General features: G+C 35.3%; 1 long non-coding RNA gene across 1 annotated transcript; it reads left to right on the top strand.

Moving 5' to 3' along the window:
* Nucleotides 1-269: 269 nt before the first annotated feature.
* Nucleotides 270-1,139, top strand: LOC149195865 (uncharacterized). The gene is made up of 3 exons (XR_016255188.1): nt 270-664; nt 807-879; nt 1,021-1,139. It is a non-coding gene; the product is annotated as an uncharacterized LOC149195865 (long non-coding RNA).
* The last annotated feature ends 4,598 nt before the right edge of the window (nt 1,140-5,737 follow it).

Here is a 5,737-nt window from a genome sequence, read left to right as displayed (position 1 = left end):
ATGTATCTTTATCTAGAATATCTCAAGGGCACTCGATTTAAATTCAAGTGGGAGAAACAAAAAACTATAACATGTTCAACAATCATTCTCAGTTCAAACTGATTTTACTTTGTTCATCTCTCAGTTCAAATTGATTTAACTTGGTTCTTGGAATTTCAAAAATCCTGACAGCTCAGCATTCAAAAAAGCATGGAAAAAGCATGAACGTTGGAAAAAGATGACATTGGGCAGTCCATATATATAAGGGACGGTCCAATTCCATAAGTTTATTTTGATTCTCTATCTCCTCTCTCATGCGGTGGTAGTATGGGGTGTTATGATTGAATGTGGAGCGCTCATTTGTTTTTGTTTCTGTCTATGTTTATGGTATTCTCTGTGCGTTTCTGCTGCGTATGCTGTTGTGTATTATGATTGAATGTTGGAGCGCTCCTTTGTTTTGGTTTCTGTGTATGTTTATGGTCTTCTTTGTGCGTTTCTGCTGTGTATGCTGGTGTTCTTTGTGTATAGTCTTATTTGTGTGTTTCTGCTGTGTATGATGTTGTTCTTGTTATGTTTATGTGTGGTCTATATGTAAATTAACCACCGAGTGCAGAGGAGAAGGACATATTTATTTGGGTGAATCAAATTGGGCGACACAAATTCCTCTTCTCCATGGATGGATGAGGTGAGAGATGAAATCTGTGCTGTAGTTTTTTGATATATGGACAGCAATCGGAATCTTTAATTTCTTTGGTTTTGGTTTTAACAATTCATTGGTTATTTTTAAATGTTTCTGCACTAATTCTTCTTTGTTTGTTTGTTTTTAGTTTTTTCCTTCCAGCTTTGAGGGCAGAGCGCTGGGTGCATGAGTGAATACTTTTACAAAATCATATGTGCAAGGTACCTACCTCGGGCTTGTTATTTGTGATTTTCTGTGGATTTGATTTCTTTATAAACAACGATTGCAATGTCTATCTGATCTCTTTATGAATAACAATTGCGCTCTGTTTCTGGTTAATTAATTATTTTCAAAATTTCTAGGCTAGGATGCTCTGTTTATTAATTTCTACCTGGCTTTCAACGAATTCGGGAGTATATAGCGTCTGCAGACCGTGTGCAAAGGGCCGAATGATCACTGCTACAATGGAGCAATATTTTTTTAAGGTACCTTCTGGATATTATCAATTTATCAGAGAATTTTTGAAATTGAAAAATGCAATAGCTCTTTTAAATTTCTGTTAAGTAAACATAGAAACGGTGATAAAGATTAGGTAAAATGATTTGAATTCTTTTTGAAATCATAAATAAATTTCGATTTAGTGCGTGATTTCGCCCTGAGGCTCTCTACATAAAAGAGATCTGCAGGCTTCTTGAAAGAAACTAGAAGTCAAATTAATTAAACCCTGTTTTGTTGTCTTGGAATTTAAGAAACGACCCGGACTACTCTGATCAAATTAAATAAACCCTGTTTTGACGTCTTGGAATTCAAAAAACGAGCCGCACTACTCTGATAGATAATATTTAAATTTAATCAATCGAATTACAAGTCTGGTTATCCTCATTCCAAATAAAATAAAATCGATTTTCGTAGATTAGGGTTGGTCTATTTAGACGTGTGTAATTAAAAGAATCCTAAATGAGAAATGAAATCGAAATGTAAGACTCTGAATCGACTGCTCAGGGACAAACAAATTATGTATGAGATAATATTTCTATTGCTGGGTCCAGTAAGGGGCATCTCTACCCGACATTGTACCTGGGCGTCATTCAGATTTGTCAAGATTCCAAAGTAGAGTCGATTTAAATTCATCTGAATGTGAGGAGAAGTTTCGGTAAATTTTGGGTAGCAAATTGAGGGATGGAGAAGAATAAGGTTGCAGCCAAATCCTCATACTTCGACAGAGGAACAACTCTGAGTGTTTGATTTATATTTCTTTGAGTATTTAACTTCTATTCCTGTGTAAATAGTATTTGGATTTTTGAATTAAACCCCCACAGCAGCGTACCAGTGCTAGCCTGCTAGGTTCCATAGTTTTTATAATATGCTTATGATTAAAGAAGCTCTCTGTCTTTATGGTGTGGTAATAGAACCCGCGAGTATGAGAAATTGGAGTCGAACCCGCGATCACGTTGTTAAAACCCTCAATCACGTGCCTTAATCGACATGGGTAGGATCTTTATCATGTGAATATCCTTATGGTTGTATAGAACTGACCTTAAAATAGTGGCCCCTGCTGATTTTATTTGACGCGGATGGTGGGGCCCGATCACCACTCACACCTGTAGCTTTGTCTCGCTGGTTGTGGTGATCAAACTCACGTCGCTGGATTAGAAGTTAGAAGGCCTGATTCTTTGTCGCGTTGGTTGTAGTAATCAGACTCACATGGTTGGATTCGAAGTTAGAATCAAACCCAACCAGATTGTTAGAAGCCACACGGTCAAGCAGTCAAAATAATAAGCACGTGGTAAGATTTTTTGTGTTGTCATAAAACGGGAGACAGACATATGTTCCCGAATGTGGATGGTGAGCCAGATCACCACGTATTCTGACAAATGTGTATGGGACCAATCACCACCAATCACCACCAGCTTACAATGCTGATTACAATGCTTCTACATGTTCATTTCGGCACCATACTTTTAGCTATGGGTTAATTTTAATATCAATTTAAAAATCCTAGAAATAATTTTAATACCAACATAAAATATATTATTGTTATTATTATTGTGATAATCCAGTCCAAAAGAGTAAGTATATAAATACATATTTTTATATACTTTAATTTGAAATAAAGCTATTTCCATAGATCATATCAAGGATGGGTTGTTATTTCTGTAGATTAAGGAGCTTGGGAAAGTAGCATACACTTGTTTCTTTCCTTTCTCGTGAGGAAAAGGTGAAAGTGCCTAGTTGTCAACAAGTACACAGAAACGAAGTATATTAAAGGGGAGGTAACTTTCACTCTTGTCAAATGGCTAGTCTTGGTTTTTTTTTTTTGTAGTGGGGTTGTAGTTAACCATCTGGAAGCAATTTTAAGTCTTATTTAAAGATTAAAGGGTGATTTTTGCTCAAAACATATTTTCCTTAAAAGTTAGCATATTGATAGGTCATTGTTGAAGCTACTTACCTCATGGTCATGTGTGCTTTCAAAAAAAACCTATCTTGGCCCCATACATAAATCTAGGACACTGCTTTGCTTGATTTTAGCTTGAGGTCATACCCAAGATCTTTCATACACTTTGTCTTCTTTTGAGGTCATTTTCCTAGTAAATTATTGAATATGAATATTGAAGGGTGAAATTCCAAAATTATAAATTGATAGTTTTGAAGGGTTTTTGGGTGCCTAGTACACATAATTATCTAAAACATTATTCTTGTTCGAAGTTGTAGTTGTGTAGGATTCAATGAAGATCGTTGTTTTCCTTATTTAGCTACCATATGTTGCTTGCTTGGCCAATCTACCTTGATTGCTAGCAAGTATTGGTTTGGTGGTTGAACTCCTTATGCACCAACTTTTGAGTTGGTCATAGTTTTATCTTTGGGGAAGCTAGTTATGTAGTTCACTTGCTCAAGGAGTAAGGGGTTTCATTATCTTCTCCATGGGTGTAGGATTTCCATTGTCGTAAGATCACATATGAAAAACAAGTTTCGGTCCATGCAGACAACTGGTTGTATCCGACATGGATGATGATCTCGTATAATTATTTTGTGAAATGTGGACAATGAGCTTAATTTATTTCAATGTTGTTGACATTAGCATCGGTGAAATTTCAGCAAGGATCTAGAAAAGAAATGAATCGTAAAAATCGAGAAAATATTGGTAAAAATTGGCAAACATCGACAAAATTAAAAATATACTAAAATATTCATTTTTTTTTCAAAAATTTTAATATCTAAAGCAACTATAATGTCAAATAAATGCATTACCACATAAATATGAAAACAATATAATATATAAGATGTCTAGTGCTATATCACACATCAATAGTGAATCATGTCCTAAATCCCGAGTCTTGACTCAACCTAAAAATATCAACTAAAAATATAATAAATGTATCTCATCATCATGAGTCATATACAATGAAACTAGATACATAAACTAGTGATTTCCTCTACCCCTTTTAGGAGAAATGGAAATGGATTTTTCTCTAGAGGAAGAAATCCCTATGGCTAGTGTTAGACTATGATTTCCTCTAGAAGAAGAAATTGGAGGTAGCCTTTGACATCCTCTACTAGTGCCCATGCTATTGCTAAGTCCAAATCACTTTATCTCAGTCCTAGAAGGTGGTGGTGTCACCTCCTCCTCCACCTCTCTCTTCCTTGATACCTCCTTTGGTGCCTCCTCCTCTAACCAACCAAGGAATAATTCCATGACAGACCTATTTGTCTCAACTCTCCATGCTATAGTGGTGTCAATCCCATTCAAAGAGATGGCATCCACGTCACATGTTTTTTGAAGTTTCCTCACCCACAATTAGAAATTGTAGTAGATGTATACCAAGCCATTAAGGAACTGAGACTCCAACTCATATTAGGGCCATAAATTATAAATTAATAATTATAATACATGTTATAATTAGAGAGTGGCGTGGCATAAAATAATAAATTATAATTTACAATTTTATAACGAATTTGAAATTTTTTAACCAATTGCACTTATTAGTGTGTATTTTTTCAAATACACTCTTATTTTGCGCACATCTAGATGAGCTACATGTTTGGATGAGCACTTGAATGATAATATTTTGGAGATTGGGTACTCTTATACCATAGATTATCCACCAAGCATTTCTAACAAATAAGAGAAACATAAGAAAATAACATTGAAATTTGAAAGTTGAAGCAAAATATGAAGAAACAATGAAATTTGAAAAAAAAATGAATCTTACCTTGCATCTTCGTCTTCTTATCCTAGAGATCCATGTCAAACACAAATGTTCCACTTATCATCCTATATACCTCCATTTCTTTAGAAATCTTCGCACATTCTTGTGAAGATGGATGGCACCATCCTTTGAACAAAAGTGAGGAATCCATCCATCACCTTAGCATCAAATCTGAAACCATATGAGTAAGAAAATGTGGCGTTCAGGTAGATCTCTGCATCATGAAGGGGGCGATGGAGTGTATTGTTTTATCTCTCGTCAAACAATCTCGGTATCAGTATTGTTATTCAAACCCATCACTCCATTATCATATAATAGGTATGGATGGCTTCTTTGGCCCTATCCATAGCCTCATACAAGTAGCTCATTGCATGATTGTTTCCATTAACTAATCAAAGAACTTTACCAAAGGTTTGATAATGGTACACACCTCCTCCACTCTTGCCCAAAAGCTCTCATGATATGAAACTAGCCTGCATATGGCCTACCCCTTTGGTTTGTAGCTAAAAGATAAAGTACGCCACTGATTTGAAAGAAACATTCTCATCACATCCCACATGTAATCCAAGAGAGATTGAAGATATATGATGCCAATGGAAATTTGTGTGCTAGCAAGATGCACCAAGTCCTTGTTATTAGTGAATTGTCTCATCAAACTAAAAAAAAATGAATTGATGTATATAAATTTTGATATATTCTGGGATGATTCAACAATATCCTTGATATATGAAATTTTCCCTTTATCCTCTAACACCAAATCAATACAATGTGTAGCACAAGATGTCCAAAACAAGTTAGGATATCTCTCCATACCCAACCTGCTAGCAGTGACATAATTTACAACAATGTCCATTATGACTTGCACAAACTT

Source organism: Pinus tabuliformis, chromosome 2_2 (assembly GCF_031772625.1).
Source record: "Pinus tabuliformis cultivar Carrire ecotype Pingquan chromosome 2_2, CPIR1, whole genome shotgun sequence".
NCBI lineage: Eukaryota > Viridiplantae > Streptophyta > Pinopsida > Pinales > Pinaceae > Pinus > Pinus tabuliformis.
This window is presented reverse-complemented; position numbering and strand designations above follow the sequence as displayed.